Below are 22,370 nucleotides of genomic sequence, written 5' to 3'. Positions count from 1 at the left end.
ATAATGGACAGGGCACTTGAGGCAGAACAGAGGCATGAAGAGGAGGACTTCCTTAGCTCTCAAGGCCCCCTTTATCCAGACAGTGTTCCTGCGTGCCCGCCGACCACACAGGAAGAGGACGAGGAGGAGGATTGTGTCAGCATAGAGGTGGAGCCTGGCACTCAGCATCAGCAGCAGTCTTTAAGGGATCATTTACAGTCCCAAGAAACCCATGGACTTGTACGTGGCTGGGAGGAGGTGGCTGCAGATCATGTCGTCCTTAGTGACCCAGAGGACTTCGGACCGAATGCCTCAGCAAACCTACGCTGTATGGCCTCCCTGATCCTGCAAAGCCTGCAGAAGGATCCTTGTATTCGTGGTATCAAGGAGAGGGATCAATACTGGCTGGCAACCCTCCTTGATCCACATTACAAGGGTAAGGTTGCGGACCTTATCTTGCCATCGCAGAGGGAGCAGAGGATGAAACATCTTCGAGAGGCCTTGCAGAAAGGTCTGTGCAACGCGTTCCCAGAGACTGGGAGGTTACAAACTCCTGTTCCTGGACAATGTGTTGCTGAGGCTTCGATCAGTCAAAGAAGGAGCGGTGGAGAAGGTGGCCGTCTGACCGATGCGTTCAGACAATTTTTTACTCCGCAGCCCCAAGGTTCCAGCAACCATCGCCAGCATCTGTTTTACATGGTGCAGGAATACCTAGGGGCAAGATCTGACTTGAACACCTTTCCCACCGAAAATCCTCTGGGTTACTGGGTCTTGAGGATGGATCACTGGCCAGAGCTTGCACAGTATGCAATTGAGCTACTGGCCTGTCCTGCATCCAGCGTTCTTTCAGAACACACATTCAGTGCTGCTGGAGGCTTTGTAACTGATCACAGGGTGTGTCTGTCCACCGACTCGGTCGATCGACTGACCTTCATAAAAATGAATCAGTCTTGGGGGACGTGGCCGAGCGCATGAGGAAGTGAGACGTTCCCCTCTGGAGCTCCCAGCACCTGCAATAAGGTTTGTTATGGGGAGGAGAGGTGGGGGAGACAGGCTCCATACCCCCGATCCACATCTTGAAGGGGATATTGATCGTTTCTTCACCTGTTTGGGGCAAAATCACTCCGGCCCCCCCTGTCCAAGATGGCGCTGGCCCGGAACTTAGGCACACATGCGGCCTCACAGGGAGCTGTGTCTCAGCGTTCCACTCCTCACATGAAGACCAGACAACGTCCTCGGTCCCCCCTGACTCTGAGACCTGCTCCGTCCGCTCTGCATGCCATTCCCCAGACTCTCGCAGATCCTATGGTGGATGGGACATGGAGGCATACATTAAAGCACTCCCCACTAGACATGATTTTGAGGCCTGTGTACAGCGACTGGAGCATTCATACAAACAAGAGATTTCAGAACTGCGCAGGGATGTCACTAATAGGATTGAAGAAGTGGAACATAATATGGAGGAGACTACGTCCACACTGCAAACACACGAAACCATTCTACATGAGCACACCCTGCAGATCCAGCAATTGATGTACCATCAAGATGACCAAGAAAACAGGGCCAGACGTAACATATGCATACGCAGTCTCCCGGAATCTGTTGAAACCAAAGACCTAGCCCCTGCAGTCATTACCATGTTTAACGAACTGCTCCAGAAAGACAAAGATGCCCCTCTGCAACTTGATCGTGTCCACAGAGCCCTCGGCCCTAAGAATCTGAACTTGGAACACCCCAGAGATGTTATTTGCAGGGTGCACTTCTATGCGATTAAAGATGCCATTATGCAAGCTGCACGTTCACAAAATGCTATATACTTCAAATGGCACCCCGATATCTTTGTTTCCGGACATCTCAAAAATGACCCTGGACATGCTGCATGCTCTAAAACCCCTTACGGGCGCCCTCCAAGTGATACAAATTAAATACCGCTGGGGTTTACCCTTTAACTTGTTCGCATCTCATGAGGGGAAATCCGCGACATTCCGCATACTAGGGGATCTCCCCAAGTTCCTCGGGACTTTTGAGCTGCCACAGATCTCCATCCCTGACTGGCCACTTCATGCAGCCACTCCTGGTTTCAAAGCTGCAACAGGATGGCAGAAGCAAACGAAGAAGAACAAACGATCCAAACCGGACTTCTCCACAGTGACAGAGGGATGAACCTTTACTTTTGATACTTGATCATAATTTTCTTCACAGGCCCCAGACTGGTGAAGACATTCTTGTCTATAATTTCGTCTGGACACTATACTACTGATGCAATTTCTTATTTTTTCATTACAGGTTTCATGTTATAGTTTTATCCTTTTTTTATATATCATTTAGATGTATGACTTTCTGTGGTATAGGAAACATTTCTACGATTGACCATTGTTCCCTTCACTTGTCTCACCCTCCGCCTCTATTGGCCTTACCCTTTGGTCAGATCGTGCCCCCATACACATGAACTTGGGGAATATCCCCGCACATAAACAAATCTCTTCTTGGAGACTAAACGATAATCTCCTACTAGACTTAGTATGCTCACAAGACATTATACAGATCATTAAACACTTTGTGTCGGACCATGCCCAAGACACCACTAACCCGCTTACGAAATGGGAAGCCCTTAGATGCGTACTTAGGGGCAAACTTATTCAACATGGGTCCCGATTGAAACATGCCTGCACTGCAGACATGACACGTCTTCTCACCACCATAGCCAATCTGGAAGAGTCGCATAAAAAAAAACCCTGACAATGCGACTCTCCTAGAACTCACCAACGCTAGGAGGGACCTCTTGCTAATTTTTGTGGAGAGATCTCTGATAGCTCGCGACAAAAGGCAATTTGTCCACTACTCACAAGCCAATAAATGTGGCAGACATCTAGCATACACACTTCAACCCCGGCAAAACCAGACGGTCTATCCCGTTTATAAACTCTCCCATTAAAGGTAAAATAATGCAGAACTCGGTGATAGCTGAAGAATTCTGCCAATATTACTCTACCCTACCCTATATGACCTCGCCCCCCGGGTTCCGTCGCCTATACCTACCTCACAAGACCTGTCCTCATACATCCAGGAGACGGCACTTCCATCCTTCCCAATGTCAGATGTCGAGGACCTCGAGTCCTCCCTGTCTGAAACGTAATTCCTAACCGCCATAAAGACTCTTAAAAATGGCAAGAGCCCTGGCCCAGATGGCTTTTCTTCACGCTTTTACAAAATGTTTGCACTTCAACTTTCACCTTTGCTAGCGAGGGCTTTTAATGCTATTGACGAGAACATTGCCCTCTCTTGCTCTATACTCCAAGCCCAAATAGTTGTCATCCCTAAATCTGGTAAAGACCCCTCTCTCTGCCCCAACTATAGACCAATATCCCTCCTAAATATTGATCTAAAGTTATACGCAAAGATCCTTGCAAACCGTTTATCTTCTTTGCTACCGAGAACCATACATAAGGACCAGGTGGGCTTTGTTCCTGGCCATGAGGCCAGGGACAACACCACCAAGACCATACATTTAATTACATATGCTCAACGCCATCAGATACCGACTTGCCTTCTCTCCTGTGATGCAGAGAACGCCTTTGATAGGGTTAGCTGGTCTTTTCTCCAAGCCACTCTTTCCCAATTAGGTCTAGGCCTGAAAATGCTGGCACGCATTATGGCCTTCTACTCTAAACCCTCTGCCACAGTTCTGGTGAATGGCATTCAATCCGAAAAATTCACGATCACTTACGGCACCAGACAAGGCTGTCCCCTTTCCCCCCTCCTGTTCGCCCAGGTAAATGAACACCTGGCCCAAGCCATCAGATCGAATCCTAACATACAGAGCATACAGACTCCCTCCTCCCAGTGTAAGCTCTCCTTATACGCAGATGATCTGCTTCTTTATGTAAACCAACCTCATATTAGCATACCCTCCATACTTGCAGAGATAGATAGATTTGGTCGTTTTAGTAATTATAAACTAAACATCTCTAAAACGGAAGCCCCAAACCTCTCTTCATCACATTCTACACTCTCCTCCCTCCAATCCAATTTCTCGTTTCAATGGCGATCAAACTCTATATCATACTTAGGCATGGCCATAAAAAAACACTCTTCAGATATCTATCCCCTGAACTTTGGCCGTCTACTCAAAAAACTCAGACACCTCACGGAGGATCGGATGGACCTACCATTGTCCTGGGTAGGACATACTCCCCAAGTTACTTTACTTATTTCAGGCCCTCCCTATTGCCCTTCCTTCTGCGTTTTTTCACTTCTTACGATCAATGGCTATCCGATTTGTGTGGAGGGGTAGCTGCCTGAGGCTGAAACATAAACTTCTATGCTCTCCTATCACAAAAGGTGGGTTAGTCCTGCCTGATTTTGAGCTGTATCATACATCGGCAGTGGTCTCCCGCATCCTCGAGTGGTTTCCCCGTCCTACGATCAAAGCCCCCATGTCTGTGGAACAAGATCTATCTCCACATGATCTCCGAGCACTTCTTTGGGGCTATGAGTGGACTTACAAATCACTTTTAACGTTGTCCCCTCTTACCAGAGATGCCCTCGCAATCTGGTATCATAGGAGAGACAGCTACTCGTTGTCATCTGAACCAAGCCCCCTCACCCCTCTGTTTGATAACCCAAATTTTCCAGAAGGCAGCTCAACACACACAATAGATAATTATAATAGGGACTCCTGGCCCACAGCACGTCAGTTTGTCGACAATACCTTAGGCACCTTTGTATCTACCCCACTGGAAGATTCTGCCAAAATGACATGGCTCACCCGCAGACATCTGACTTCTTACTGTAAAAAGCTCCACGACTCTAAATAGATTCACAGACCCCTGACCGGATTCAAACAACTATGCACATTCTCTGACACTCCTCGACATACCTTATCATTGACGTATCAACTGATCCTAGAACACCCACCCATGGTATACCACAAAACAGTCAGTGGAGATTGGGAAGGAGATAACTTAGGCAGAATGGAATAAAGCCTTTCTGTTCACACATAAGACATCCATTTCGAGCTACACGCAAGAAAAAAACTACAAACTGTTAGAGGTGGTATTGGGTGCCAACTACCCTCAGGATCATGTTTCCGTCTAACTCAGACACATGCTGGAGATGCAAATCAATGAAAGGTACATACATCCATATCTGGTAGGAGTGTGATGTACTTCTCCCATTTTGGACACAAATCTTCCAGATCTACAAAGAAATTTATGATACACCACTAGCGCCCTCACCCTCTATTGCCCTTCTTTCCATACTACCTGGCACTAAATGGAAAATGATAAATAACAGCGCTGTTATTTATTATTTTCCATTTTGAACCAGTGTGTATCTCACTTATAGCAGCAGCCTTCCTTTTAGGTGTTTGAAGTTAATCAATTTTTGCTTGGTGTTTTGGCCAAATTTGCTTTGGCCATCTTGTTACAGCGCGGTAATTTTCCATTTTTTGTTTATACTACCTGGCACTGTCAAGTCACAAAAAAATAACCTCCTGAAATTCTTTATCAGTGCTGGATGACAACTAATACTCAGGCACTGAAAAACCACTATGCCTCCCTCTCTAATGGAATGGGTAGGTGAGTTAAATGACATCATGCTCATGAAGGAAATGCAAGCCAAGGCTTTGGACAAACAAGCAAAGTTTTCCTTTGTCTGGAGTATTTGGAGAAATTACTCTACTTCAGATAAATTTAAACAAAGGCTCTCGAGGATGAATTCCACTAAGAGCCTAAACCATCTTATCAGTAGGTCCATATGCTCGGGCTATGGGCCTTGTCACGGACTGAGGCTCGCTGTCTCTCTCTACCCCCTTCCCCCCTTTCTACCCCCCTACAACCTCTCCTATACTCATTTTTTTTCTTTTCTATTCTGTTATTTCCTACTTCTCTTTCCCTGTCTCCTCGGACCAACCTTGGATGCAATATATTTTAATTTTTTTTTTCTCTACCTTCACTGTGTGTTTTTCCACTCTCCACCCTTTAGGAGACCTGGAATTTTGTCATTAAGATAATTCTGAAAACCTTGGTTCTTGTTTATTTGCTCAGTTTCCCTGGGCTTCTGGGCGCAGCAGGTTCCCAACGGGGCGCCCAGTGTTATGGGATAACAACATTTACATATCAATCAGACACAGGTTTACGAGCCTAAAGTTAAGTTTGATTTCTAATGACTTTTGCACATGTTTTCAATTGTACTATATTTGTTATCTATATAAACCATATTTGTAGACCAGGAGACCTGATGTCATGCAACTGGCAATGTTTTTCCCTTTTCTTTTTTGTTTGACTATCTGTTAAAAACAATAAAAACTTATTGAACCATAAAAAGGAATCAGTCTTGGATCACCACCAGCTACCAAGCACCTGATGCTGATGTAACCGAATAATTTTTTTTGAAATGTCAGATCCCTTCAAGACTGCCTATGTTGATGCTGAGTGACTATCCTGTTATTCTGAGTGATTATCCTCTTCCTCCTCAATGATCATGCTGATAGCTTGTAAGAACATTTTTGGTTCTGGGCGCCGCCACCAGTGGCTAAGGCCCAATTTTTAAGCCCCTGTTTAACAGGGGCATGTAAATTACAATTTTTGATGCAATAATTTGCAGCAGGGCTCATTCCTGCACTCCAACTAGAGTATCTGTGAGGGGTTGCAGTGTTGTGGCACCAGCACCAGTGACTAAGGCCCAATTTTTCAGCCCCCGTTCAACAGGGACATCTAATTACAATTCCTGATCTAATATTTCACAGCAGGGCCCATTTCTGCACCCACCAAGAGTAACTGTGAGGACTTACAGTGTTGTGGCACCAGCACCACCACCACAGACCAAATTTTTCTGCCCCTGTTCAACAGGTGCATGTAATTACAATTCTTGATCTAATATTTCACAGCAGAGCCCGTTCCAGCACCCACCAAGAGTAACTGTGAGGACTTACAGTGTTGTGGCACCAGCACCACCAAAGGCCCAATTTTTCTGCCCCTGTTCAACAGGTGCATGTAATTACAATTCTTGATTTAATATTTCACAGCAGGGCCCTGTGAGGACTTACAGTGTTGTGGCAACACCAACACCTAAGGCCCAAATTTCTGCAGAGTATATAGGGCAGGCCCCTACTTTCAAACATCCAAATTACAAATGACTACTACTTGCAAACGGAAGAAGACAACAGGAAGTGAGATGAAATCTACCCCTGGGAAGGGAAATTCTCTCCTGTAAGAGTTAATATGGGAAAAACGTTTCTCCTTTCCATTGATGCTTTATCACCAATACTTGTTTCACTAAAAACCCCAAATTTTCTAAAAACATTTGTCATTGGGACAGAAAGTGAGGTGAAATCTTCTGAAGAGGAGCACAGATAGCACAACAAATGTCACAGGGGTGATAACCCTTCCCTATGTTTTTCCAAAAAGCTTAGAATAGATTTTTTGGCTGGAGCTAAACACGGTAAAAATGTACCAGTTCAAAATTACAAACAGATTCTACTTAACAACAAACCTACAGTCCCTGTCTTGTTTGCACCGCCTGTATACTGCTGTTCAGAGTATATAGGGCCTGGTGGCCCCACGCCTTTCCTTTTTTTAATTTGGGTGCAGGGTTCCCCTTAATATCCATACAAGACCCAAAGGGCCTGGTAATGGACTGGGGGGTATCCATGCCGTTTGTCTCACTGATTTTCATCCATATTGCCAGGACCCGACATTACATTAAAGCCGCAAGCAGTTTTAAATGACTTTTATTCCTTTAAAAATGTCATTTTGTGCAGTGACTGTTCTAAGCACGGGAAACACGTGCCACTTTACAGGCATACTACAGATACCCCCCAGGTACGATATTTAAAGGAATATTTCACTTTTTTTTTACTTTAAGCATCATTAAAATCACTGCTCTCGAAAAAATGGCCATTTTAAAACTTTTTTTTGCATTGATACATGTCCCCTGGGACAGGACCTGGGTCCCCAAACCCTTTTTAGGACAATATCATGCAAATTAGCACTTTTGATTTTGAAAATTCGAGTCCCATAGACGTCAATAGGGTTCTAACGTTCGTGAAAATTTTCAGTACGTTCGCAGATTCTGGTGCGAACCAAACCGGGTGGTGTTCGGCTCATCCCTAGGTGACATCACCACATCTGATTTTTGGCAATATCAAGACATTTTTGACTCTATAATGTCTGATATTGCCTTCATTTTTCTAGATGTTGAACTTTGTAAGTTCCAGAGTTGTGTGTATGTTATGTTTTAAAACATGCCTGTCTGTAAAAAAAAAAAAAAAAAAAAAAAAAAAAAAAAAAAAGGTGTCCGGACTCTGCAGTGATAGGACGTGTTGCTTGATAGCTCCGCAGAGACATCTGCAATCCAACGCCATCCTGCGCATTTTAAACCTTGGTGAGCCTCAAAACTTCACCAAACCATTACTGGGCATCTGACACACCAAGCTCTGGGGAAATTTCAAAATCTGCCTGGCCAATCAGACTGCGGCAGGCTCCTTTTCACCAGAGACTCGCCGCCATCTTGCGGCCTACAACATCCCCAGGCTCCAGTGCGTTGATTGGCCGAACCCAGGGAAGCAGAATAACCCACATCTACTGCTGCCGTTGCAGGATCGGGCGGAGTGCAGGCACTGTGAAAGCCTATAAAATCTGTGCAATCAGCTCCGAACGCTCGCGGCCCGCCGCCATCTTGCGGCCTGTAAAACCTCCAGCATCCCCGGGCTCGAGTACCGCAATCGGCGGTACTAGCGATCGCTAATCCGGCCCTTGCCACTACAGACACCTCCGGAAGGTAGGTGCTAGATACACAGTCCCTAAGAGCAGAAAGAAACTCAGGAAAAGCCTGCCTCATACTCAGATCACAGCCCAGGAAAGAAGGAGGCTCTGGCCCACCTGTGGATGACGGTGGCCATCTTGCCAATCCAGGAACACCTCAGCTAACCTTTCTTCCACTCTCCCTCTTACCCAGTTGACCCACATACCACTATACGTGAAAGATGGCCATGTAAAGGAAAAGCTCCCACCATTATCAGTCCTGCAACACACTACCAGAGGTCCCTTTTTTTTTTTTTTTTTTTTTTTATTAACGACATAACCCGCCCTTTACCATGGGAACAGCCTCCAGACAATCCTCCACCTCAAGATCCCGCTCCCCGAGAGAGCTTCCAGGAGGAATCAGCCACAATATCCCGGAGATGTTCCGGTCACAAAGGGGCAATTTGGCATCCTCCCGCCACAGACCGCCGCAACCCGCGGAATCACAGCCACCGGATCCCCTTCTCCTTCCTATATCTCAAACTCACACCTCATTGCCTATCGAAGCCGGAGCAGCTCCCGCTCAGCCGTATCTGAACATCAATGATCTCCGGTCCATAGCTGCGGACATCAAGGATACCCTATCAGCTGCAACTGCTGAGCTGCGTATAGATATACACACGCTAACTGACAGGGTCCATGACGTAGAACAGGCAACAACTCAACATGAACATGTCCTTCGCAAAGCTACCAGGCGGATCGACACCCACACCATCCAGTTAAGAGACATACAGCGCCACGTTGAAGACCTCGACAATAGGGGCCGCTGCCACAATCTTAGGATCAGAGGTATACCAGAGACCGTCTCCGCAGAAGACATTTCATCGGCAGTGACTAGCCTATTCAATGATCTTCTCAACAGGCCGCCTCAAACTCAAATATCTATGGAAAGGATCCACAGAGAGATATCATATGCTGCATTGTGAACTATAGGCTAAAAGAAGAAATTCTCAGACAAGCCAGACTCAGGCGGCAGTTGCAATATGCAGGAACTTCAGTCCAAATCTTTCAGGACTGCAGCACCGCAGAGATCTCAAACCACTATGTGATGTGCTGCGCACAAAGGGAATCCAATATCGATGGAAGTTCCCTTTCTGCTTATCAGCTACTCATCAGGGGCACACTGCCTTGCTAAAAGTCCCGGAGGATCTACGTTCATTTTGTGTCACTCTGGATATCCCTCTAGTGGACGTTCCACAATGGTATGCGGAATTCCGCCACACGGCGGTAAAGAAAACCACACCTCTGGCAGAACCGATGGAAACCCAGGAAGGACGAAACCACAGACGAAGATCTTCATCTGGATACAGGAGGCAAAATCCGCAACATGATCCTCTACTTGGTTCCTATCCCTCGGATTCCCCGAGGTCCCGGAGAACCAGGAGAGATTACTGAACAGCACCCTACTGACACCGTTCCCGTCAGTGTTTAGCCTTGTTCAAGATCTATTGGTTAATAACTACCTTTTATTCTGGATTTACATCCATACATTTGCTCTCTCGCTGTCGCAACATGCCACTTGATGAAGGAGAGTGCTCTCACTAAAATAACATTGGACACCGTGCACGATGCTGCCTCTGCAGCACTCCCCCCCCCCCCTCTAACCTCTCAACAGACAAAGGACATCAAGTCGCCCAATCCACTGATGACCTCCGTGATCTATGCCTAACATTATAGATCTTCCACCGTTCACTACCATGCTTACCAGGACCAACATCCTCACCGTCATGGATACTCTGCCTTTACAGATGGGATCGCTGTATATTCATACTGCTTACCACCTCGCCTCCTATCCCTGAACACTGTCTCTGACATGATCCTAACTGAACTACAGTATTACTAACCAAACTAACAATTATCAATCTGGGTAACGTATGACTAGATGTGTTCTATAGATTTGTTCCATATTGCACTGTTTAATATAATGTACACAATGATGGGAAGATGTACCCCCACTATGGCCAAGCACTAGGTATCCTAGTACGCCCCACACAATTACATTGCGAGTATGCTAAATGCACTCCACTTATGCAGCAATAGGAGATCACTTCTGTTTAGTCTACGTCTGAACACAAGTCTTACGATTTTATTACAGAAGATAGATATCTATCCCTTCTCTCCACTAACCGCTCCAAATGCCCGAACCTGACATCTTACTTTATGTATAGACCACCCTAACACAACACCTCAAGGGAACCTGTCGATGTTGAAACATTGATGAGGGACTTGGCTACTATGGATGCCAGCTTTACTACCTCTCTTCCCCTGTTTAGACTTTGGCTTGATACGCTTTTGTATTAGTTACCACATGCGACCACAGTTCATTCCCTTGCACAAAATGCGGGCTATATATATTCCGCATGAACATGGAGGCGGTGTATCCATGAGGGTGAAACTACCTCACTTAACGCTCATATTCTCAGATCAGCTGGAAATTTTTTCCCTCCCCCTCCCACCATTACCCATTAATGGGTTTAAAACTCCTTCCTTAAATAGCTGATAGGGAATCCTTAATCTCCTGTCCACACACATAAGGTAATGGCTATAAACAATTGACTATTATCCACTCTTCTATACCACGTATGTCGCTTGGGCATATATCACATATCACATACATCACATAGGCTGGTGGGGGAGGGGGGTGATGAAGGGAAGATAGATGTGCTGCATTGCTTACGCAATATACGGTGCTCAACTCCTTTTTGGAGTCTTTGAAAGATACAGATTCTTTGTGACAAACAACTCCGACTACATCAACTTGAGGAATGTATGGTATAAGTTTTGAATTGTGTTATATGCTGTTTCACTTTTGCATTTTTTCGTTTTCCAGAACTATACTATTCCTTCACTCCAATACTCAAGAAGCCTGGTTCACATTATACTATTCCTGTAAACATATTCACTTACTAGATCTAACTTACGCACACTACTACTGATGCACACACACTAAATACATGACCCCCTCCGCTCCCATGTGCAATAATTGACGCACTTGAATTCAACCTCGTCTTCACACTCCACTACCCTCTCTCATTTTCTGGTGAATTCCGTGCTTATCATATAATCTCCTGTTAATCCTTCTCATGTCTAACCTCCCAATGCCCCATCTCCTCCTATACCTCATATTTGCCAACCTCCACTTATATGCTACTACGACTGGTAACGGTGGGCTAGCTCACTTGAGACTCTATCCTCTCTGCTCAGTTCTACCCGACCCCCACTCGGTGCAGTGGAGCAGTCTGCTTCTTAATTCCAGGCTGATTCCCCTGAAGTCACACCGTACCCTATCTTCCTCTCCTAACAGGGGGAGATACTTAAATACACCCCACCCTTTCTTCCCCATCCTTTTACATCCCGAACAGACACCAACTTTACACACATTTTCTATCCCCTACTTTACTTTACCAGTTACAACTAAGATCCTTTTCAGCTCCAAGGATGGCGGACGCTCCTACACGCGACACAAAGACTGGTACTAGAACAACCCACGTTTCACAGGTAAAACTATGCTCCATAAACATGCGTGGGCTTAATGTGCCTGAAAAAAGATCGCAACTGCTACACACCTTAAGAACAAACAAAACGCAGATTGCCTTCATACAAGAAACGCATTTCCGCTCAGACAACATTCAGAAACTACACAATATACACTACCCTACGGTATATCATGCCACTAATGATGACTCTAAATCAAAAAGGGGTGGCTATATTAATAGCAAAAAACTGTCCTCTACAATTTTCAGAAGTTAAACGAGACGTTAAAGGTAGATTTGTTTTTCTCAAAGGGACTCTTCACAACAAACCCATAACGTTAGCAAACCTATACGCTCCTAATACGAAGCAAGTTCTATTCTTTCGCGAAACCCTACAACTACTGACTGAATATTATTCCGGCATTCTTGTTGTGGGTGGGGACTTTAACGTAGCACTCTCTCCATCACAAGATACATCCACAGGCGCATCCTCTATGCCTTACAGAGCTCTTCGGGCCATTAAAAAACACCTTAGAGATCTGACCCTTCACGACGCCTGGCAAACACTACACCCGACTGAGAGAGACTTCACGTTTTACTCCACACCTCACAATAAATACACAAGAATTGACCACTTTTTCATATCCCAATCAGACTTATCTCTCCTTTCAAATGCCTCCATCAATCCTATGGTGTTATCGGACCATAGCCCCATATCCATCACTCTAGATATACCAGCAACTAGATCCCACAAAATGATTTGGCGTCTAGATAATTCCATCTTGACAGACATAAACACCACTACCAAACTTAACACACGACTCGAACATTATTTTTCAGAAAACACCTCAAAGGACTCAAAACAATCCAGCATATGGGCAGCGCACAAATGCGTAATACGTGGAGAAATCATATCCCTGACTGCACACAGACGTAAACTCAAACGCGATCGCATTACCACACTATCTGAAAAAATCCTCACGCTGGAACAATCTCACAAGCTCTCATTAGCCACAAAATCCCTTGTTGAACTGATCAAAGCTAGAGAAGAACTCCTAGAAGAACTCGGTAGATCCTTAAAACGCAAATATATCTTAACACAAAAACTATTCTATGAATTTGGCAACAAATCCGGAAAATTGCTTGCCAGAGCATTACAATCCCGAAAAGCAATGAATACCATACACGCTATTAAAAACTCGTCTGGCACTTCTCTTGTCTCTTCCGAAGCTATTGCCGACCAATTTGTTCAATATTTTTCTGCTCTTTACAACTTACCTTCCTCCACCGAACTGGGCAATGCTCCTGAAAGACAAGCGACAATCTCAGACTTTCTGAATAATTTTTGCCCATTTTCTATTTCGTCTGAGGATGCAGCAAATCTTTCTACTCCCATTACAACAGACGAAATTATATCAGTGTTGAAACAAATTAAAACAGGTAAAAGCCCTGGCCCTGACGGCCTGACCGTGAGTTACTATAGAACTTTCCAGGATATACTTACCCCTCAACTAGCTAAGATTTTCAATGACCTCTCCTCGTCCTCTTCAGTAAATACGGATCTATTAGAAGCTCACATCACGCTCATTCCCAAACCAGGTAAAGATGAAACTTTAGTGACTAATTATAGACCCATTTCCCTTATCAATGTTGACATGAAAATCTATGCCAAAATCCTTGCCAACCGAATGCTCCCTTTACTCCCCAAACTGATCTCATTAGATCAAGTTGGCTTTATCCCTGGGAGGGAAGCAAGGGATAATACCATAAAAGCAATCAACATTCACCATTGGCTCTCCACTTCACCCAACCAGGGTTTTTTTCTGTCCCTTGACGCGGAAAAGGCGTTCAACAGGGTGGCATGGGACTACATGATAGCAGTTCTACAGGCAATGGGATTCCCAGCACACTTCACCCAATTATGGCTCTATATACGTCCCCCACAGCCAGAATAAGGGTTAATGGCCACCTGTCGAACGCCTTTCCAGTGTCGAATGGAACCCGGCAAGGTTGCCCCTTATCCCCTCTTCTTTTTGTTCTTTCATTAGAACCTTTCCTACACAAACTTAAAGTCAACCCGGATATCATGGGCATCGATATTAGATAAACACACTACAAACTAGCAGCATATGCTGACGACATACTTCTTTTTCTTTCCAACCCGTTAATCACCATTCCAAACCTATTACAAGACTTCACCTTCTTCCGCAAATTATCCAACTTGAAAATAAACTTTACGAAATCCAAAGCACTAAACATCTCCCTCCCGTCACAGATAGTTTCTCAATGCCAAACTAACTTTCCATTCAAATGGGAACCACACGCCCTTACGTATCTTGGCATTCAAATACCATCTAAACTTACTGAACTATACGAAAGAAACTACTCTCCCATTCTTCGAACTATACAGAAGGACCTAACGAAATGGTCCTCAGCTCAATTTTCCTGGTTTGGGAGAATTTCCATCTTAAAAATGAACATCCTACCCCGAATACTTTATGTCTTACAAACAATACCGATCAAACTTCCTTCAAAATTTTTTACAATCTATAAAAGAATATGCAGGAACTTTATATGGGCCCATGAACCTCCAAGACTCAGTTGGAGCAGGATGGTCCTCCCCAAGCTTAAAGGTGGACTAGGCTTACCTGATATTCATAAATACTATAATGCTTGTCATATCACCAGACTAATAGACTGGCACATACATTCCCACTCTAAAGATTGGATCAAAATTGAAGATTCCTGTGCCCAAACTCCCCTCTCCCACTCGCCATGGATTGACACCAAAGTGACCCCTAAAGAATACTTATCGCATCCACTAACGGGACCTACATTGAACTGCTTCAGGAACACTTGTTCTTCTCTTAAAATGACTCCATCCCCAGGGCCATTGACCCCCCTAACTGGCAACCCCGCCTTTCCTCCTGGCCTTCCTGAAAATAACCCGAGTTTGGTCTCCATGATATCTACATTGAGAGCACATCACCTTTTTCATAATGGGTCAATTATCCCGTACACCGATCTACCCACTAAACTCCAGACTGGAAACATTCCCTTCTTCACGTACTTACAAATCAGACACTTTCTCAACAGTTCCAATCCCATCTCTCAATGGTGCAGAGATATGACTCCCCTTGAAGCACTATGCTCCGACACAAATCCTCAACACCACTTAATCTCAACTGTGTACTCCTTGCTTTTCGGTGAAACTAACCTCACATCTACCGCAGTTAACCAGAAATGGGAAAGAGAGCTCAACCTGGACTTATCTTTGGAAGACTGGGAAAATATCTATTCTCATATCCATAAAGGCTCTGTTAATGTCTCAGCACAAGAAACCAATTACAAATTATACTCTAGATGGTACCGCACCCCTGATCGCATTCATATGTTTCATGCAACTGTTTCTCCTTTGTGCTGGAGATGTAACTCTGGAGCGGGCTCTCTTCTCCATATATGGTGGGATTGTACACTCATAAAGCCATTCTGGGAAAAGGTACACAACATGATCACTCGAATCACTACTTATACTCTAGACTTTACACCAGCCCAATATTTACTACACCACACCTCACTTCATCAATCCACTTATAGGAAATCTTTAATGCTTCACCTCATAAATGCGGCCAAACAATGTATTCCGTTACGATGGAGGGACACTAACCCTCCCACCTTATCAGATTGGCTAAAACGTGTGGAAAAAATAGCAGTCATGGAAGACTTAATACATCAAGCAAAAGATAACCCCACGAAAATACAGTCATACCTGGGCTTGTTGGACACATTTTCGTAATGCGATTGAATTTCACACACTACTTACTGAACCACAAACCGGAACATCCTTGGCACCACGTTGATCCTCATAACAGGTGCTAGTCGGGGACCGGAGTAGGAGCGTCCACCATCCACCCCCACCCCCACCCTTGTGCTCACATACCCACCGGAGTTGGTCTCCACCCCATCATATTAAATATATACAAAGTAGAGCATATTTAATCCAACATCTCTCCCCCTATCCTATATACGCCCCACACCTTCTGATATCAAATACACCACATACACTATAAGACCTCTAAGAAACAATAATCCACGTAAAAGAACTTTTTCACTTTTTCACTACCACCATATATTTGGTCTTTCTGACCCTCCCCCCCAGTACAATGTGCTCCCGTTGGGGTACTGGGATGGGGAGAGGTATGATTGAAGGTCCTTATCCCACGCTCCTCTTTTGAATTCCACACCACCTTCACGACATGGGATATTTTAGATTTCAATTGCTGACTTCAATGTTTCTAGAGCGGCTAACAACTGTCTAAGGTGACTGGACACCTCAAATATTTACTTATGAATGTTTTAAATGTCTTAATTGTTTGCATATTGACGCTTTCACACACCCAAATGTTATTTTACATTGAACGTTATTATATGTATCACTACATCTGCCTGTTAAATGTACGAAACCTGTAACTTGACGATGTATCTCTGTACACCTTGGAGAAATACCATTACCTGTTTTGTACATTTTATCTTTCATCAATAAAAAATGTATGAAACAAAAAAAAAAAAAAATTATATATATATATATATATATATATATATATATATATATATATATATATATATATATATATATATATATATATAGTTAGAACAAGAAATATATATTTTAAAACAAAAAATTATAAACGCACATGTGAATGTGCACAGATTAAAAAGTTTGCTAATCAACAATGTGTGGCTTCTTCTTTCAATGCTCAATACCAATTTTGTAATTACTAAAGAAAAATACACTTGGCACTACAAGTGCACTAGGAGAACCTAGGAGACAGCCAAAAAGAAAAGCAAGCAATAAATACATTTCAAGATTTTATCGGATCATTATTTTTTTATTAATAAAAATTAGACATTGTCTGGCATTGCAATGGCCCCCCTACCCGTAAAATAATTAACATATTTCTCCCTAACTTCACAGACGCTTTGGGGCACCAAGCCAGTACGGCCAGTATCCAGGCCCAACTGATGCAATATAATTTCTTGCATATTTTTTCTTAAAAAAAATGTGCAGGAGAGGCCTACAGAGAACTGTCATCCATCGCTATCCTTCTTCCAGTGCACCTTGGTGAGTCTGCCTCGCAACCCTACTTGTCCCTGGACATCTCCTGCCTCTGCCCCAGCCTAAATTTGCGAGCCAGGATGGCAGATCGTGCAGATATCCAGGCCGCGGCCGGCTCCACACATCCTCGGCACGCCGCCATCTTGAGGCCTACAGAGAAGGGTCATCCTTCAGCCAGTCTTCCTCCAGCACACCTTGGTGAGTCTGCCTCGCAACCCTACTTGTCCCTGGACATCTCTTGCCTCTGCCCCAGCCTAAATTTCTGAACCTTGGATGGCCAATTGTGCGGATATCCAGGCCGAGATCGGCTCCACACATCCACGTCCGCCGCCATCTTAGCAGTACCCGGAGCCTTCCATAAGATTTAATGACACGGTGGCGTGGCCGGAAGATGACCGAGATGGCTGCTTGCTGAAACAGCTCTGAGGGACGGCAGCTTTCTGGGCCTCTAAGCGATGGGTGATCTCCTCAAAAATACACAACACTCGGATCAATTGATTCGCCAGGACACCAGGACTAAATCGAAACGAAGAAATGAGAGATCCACTCCACAGAAACTCACAGAAATCTACCCGGGGAAAAACAGCTTCCAAAATGGTGACATGCGGCTGCATTCCGCGGCGGCCTGAACTTCTCACAAGAACAACAGAATGCTGCACACACAGCAATAGCCTCTCCTTACCTGCATGGGAATGGTTCCCTTGCCTCCACACCGTCCACAAGCCCAGCCAACTCTAAATTGAATGACACAGCACAAGACATTGAGGTGAGCCATAGTTCATTAGCTCCCCCTATGTGCCCAGCTATAGATAACTCCATCACTGCATATCCCACTACTAATCAGCCTGTGCTGGATACTACATTGAGAGACATGCTTCTCACACTGCAAACCTCCATCCACTCTGATATCTCCAAAATGATGCATCATTTTACCTCAGAAATGACATGTATGGGAGAGAGAGTCACTATCATTGAAAAAAATATGGGGGAAGTTAACTCCTCCTTCAATACCTTAGTGGATGCTCAGAGTGAAGGGGCTGAAGATATAGAGTGGATGAAAGCTAAGATCTCTGACTTAGAAGGAACAACCTAAAAATAAGAGGCATACCAGAGACAGTCCAACCCTCAGCACTAAAAGATTATTTCACACAGTTGATGTTTGCTTTTCTCCCTGACGCATCCCCAGGTGAATTAATAATTGATCGCATACACCGTTGCCAAAACCATCCTATCTGCCAGAAAATGTCCCAAGAGACACTATTGTTAGAATTCATTTTTTCCACATCAAGGAAAATCTAATGCGTGCCGCACACAACCAAGCTGAATACCCCCAGCAATATGCCAATCTGGCCTTCTACTCGGATCTATCTAAATATACCATGCTGCAACGTAAAAACTTAGCAATATTACGAAACCCCTGCGAAACCATCAGATATCATATAAGTGGGGTCATCCAGTTAAGCTGATCATCACTAAGGACAACAAAACCCTATGTCCATACACTAGACGAAGGTCTTTCTCTGCTGCAACAATGGCACATCCTGGAACCACTTGAACAGAGGCAGCATAATTGCAGCCAAGGCTCCCGCACCACTGGTGACTGGGATGATTTTGATCTATAAGAACTTCTCCACAAACAGTGAGTTCACCATCTACCAGCATGTGCATAGCCTTTTTAATACACAAGATTAGGGATGAGCTTCGTGTTCGAGTCGAACCCATGTTCGACTTGAACATCGTCTGTTCAATCGTTCGTCGGATTGCGAATGATATGGGCCATTCGCGCCAAATTCGTGTGGCGCGTCACGGCCCATAATTCACTGCGGCATTGCAGTGCATTGCTGGCTGATGATTGGCCAAGCATGCACTATGACCCGCATGCTTGGCCAATCACAGCGCTGTCAGTAGAGAGAGCTGTAATTGGCCAAAGCCAGGATGGCTTTGGCCAATTATGGCTCAGGGGGTTTAGAACACGCCCCACACTATATAAGGCCGCCTGCACGGCGGCCCTGTCTAGTGTGTTCCGGCGTGCTGAGAGATAGAGAGAGAGAGAGAGACAGTGTCATTTCATTTAAGTTAGATAGATTAGGCAGGACAGTCAGTCAGTTAGCTGCACTTACAGTGTATTGTGTATATATATATATATATATATATATATATATATATATATACACACACACACACACACACACACTGTATTCAGTTTAGCTAGATCCGTTCCTGTTATCTTCCTACTAACAGGCAGGCTTGTCTTGTTACAGTATTTACAGCTACCTGAAGAAAATTGCTGGTGTTCTTTTGATCCTATTAGTACTACAGTCAGGCAGCTAGACTATTTACAGTTAGTGTAGTGCATCCTCCTCACAGTGTTCAGCTAAAGCTACAAGTTAGTTTAGTGTGACCTCTGCACAGTGTTCAGCTAAAGGTTAGTTTAGTGTGACCTCTGCACAGTGTTCAGCTAAAGCTACAAGTTAGTGTACTGCGTCCTCCTCAAAGTGTTCAGCTAAAGCTACAAGTTAGTGTAGTGCGTCCTCCTCACAGTGTTCAGCTAAAACTACAAGTTAGTGTAGTGCGACCTCTGCACAGTGTTGAGCTAAAGCTACAAGTTAGTGTAGTGCGTGCTCTGAACAGTGTTCAGCTAAAACTACAAGTTAGTGTAGTGTGACCTCTGCACAGTGTTCAGCTAAAGCTACAAGTTAGTGTAGTGAGTCCTCCACACAGTGTTCAGCTAAAGCTACAAGTTATTGTAGTGCGTCCTCCTCACAGTGTTCAGCTAAAGCTACAGGTTAGTTTAGTGTAACCTCCTCACAGTGTTCAGCTAAAGCTGCAAGTTATTGTAGTGCGTCCTCCTCACAGTGTTCAGCTAAAGCTACCTGTAGAAGGTTGGTGGTGTTTTCCTGATCCTATCACTACCGCAGGCAGCTAAATTATTTACACGTTAGTGTAGTGTGACCTCTGCACTGTTCAGCTAAAGCTACCTGTAGAAGGTTGGTGGTGTTTTCCTGATCCTATCACTACCGCAGGCAGCTAAATTATTTACACGTTAGTGTAGTGTGACCTGTGCACAGTGTTCAGCTAAAGCTACCTGTAGAAGGTTGGTGGTGTTCTCATACTGTAGGCAGGCAGTTGATTTTGCTAGCTGCAGTATCAATATATATATATATATATATATATATATATATATATATATATATATATATATATATATATATATGACAGCTTAGTGCAGCTACAGCACTTGGTCGTGGGACACGCTTGGCCTTTTTTTCGGCAGCTGGCCGTGTTGAGCCACAACATGCGGAAGACTTGGTCAGGTGGATGATCAAGCCGTCCTCATCCTCCTCATCCTCCCTCACCCATGCTCAGGGTACTTTGGCAAAGCAGCTGCCAACAAGGCCTCTTCCCTCGGCTCAATGGCATCAGTGACTCCTTCCCTAGCCCCACCATGTCCTCCTGAGGAGTCCCTCAAACTGTTTGACCACAGTGTTGGGTACATGCTCCAGGAGGATGCCCAGCGTTTAGAAGGCTCTGATGATGATACTGAGCTAGATGAAGGCAGTAACGTGAGCACGGATAGAGGGGGTGCCCAAGAAGGACAGCAATCTGGCAGTCATGCTCCCCCTGCTGCAGCATACTGCCAGGTTTGCTCCAGTGATGAGGAGGGAGGGGATGATGAGGTCACTGACTCAACATGGGTGCCTGATAGGAGAGAGAAGGAGGAAGCACATCACCAACGAGGCAGGATGCCCTCCAGGGGCCAGCCTAAGGGCATCACACTGACTGCATCACACCGCAAAGCTCCGCATGTGCAGGGCGCTGCTGTCTCTGCACATTATTCCAAAAGTTCTTTGGTCTGGGCCTTTTTTGAGACGAGTGCATCAGATCGCACCTCTGCTATTTGCAACATATGAAAACCAGGTATCCTATAAATTCACGCCCTCTGCACAAGAAATACCTCCACCGCGCCAGTAGCTCCCTGATTATCCTCAAAAGTAACTACATAAATGTGTACATACACTTGTGAGAATAATTTAAAAAATATTTCACAACACCAGTGACAGTGATTCAATAATAAGTAAATGGTGAAAAAAAGTTATTGAGCTGCCCCCCTTAAATGCACAATATAATACAATAAAATATTTAATCCTAAATATCAGTTACAAACCAAAAAAATGGTAAACCGACACAGAGGTTAAATGGAAGGCGCTTTTTTAAAAAAAAATGTATACCTTACGGTGTACAAAAAACAGTGGCAATCTCTTAATTACTAGCAGATTACCTAAGTGACAATATATAAATATATCAGTGCTTGAATTTGTGCAATCGTGGTGATAACCTCTATTCCTAAATATAACGTGAACATAAAAATAAATAAACATTAATAATTGCTAATAAAGTGATAAATGCGACAGCAATTAATAAGAACACATGCAGGTGTTTCAATTTGTGCTGTAGATGTAACATATAAAACTCCTGTAGACCAAAGCAATATCCAAACAGGTTGCAAGTGACAAAAAATAGTGACGATAAGAGTGAAGATCAAATGTTCCACACAAATGATTCCTAGGTGATTGGATGTCACACGCTGAATGACTCCGTGCTTCTTTCACCACACCGCCGTGCTAGTGAAACACACTCTCCAGACATGCACTCACCGAAAAAACATGCCAGCACTCTCATGCACGGCAAAACACGCTCTCTTTACCACACTCCAGGGTAAATGGTGTATACGAGGTTCAATGATGGTATTCAATGGGTCCACATAAAAGAAAGTAAATGCTCCAATAGTGTAATTCAGCAACAACAACTTTATTAAAAATCACTGCAATCCTCACACATCGCACTCACATTAGTGTAATAAAAAACGGGCATAAAACGTGTAGTAAACAGCAAGCCTCAACTTGTGGCTAAAACAATAACCAATGGTCACGGCGGACCCGAGGTGTGCAGCTGCTGGGTATAATCTCACCCCTCCCTCGGGAAACCTCCGTCCTTCAG

This window comes from Aquarana catesbeiana, linkage group LG03 (genome assembly GCF_042186555.1).
Source record: "Aquarana catesbeiana isolate 2022-GZ linkage group LG03, ASM4218655v1, whole genome shotgun sequence".
In the NCBI taxonomy this organism is placed as follows: Eukaryota; Metazoa; Chordata; class Amphibia; order Anura; family Ranidae; genus Aquarana; species Aquarana catesbeiana.
This window is presented reverse-complemented; position numbering follows the sequence as displayed.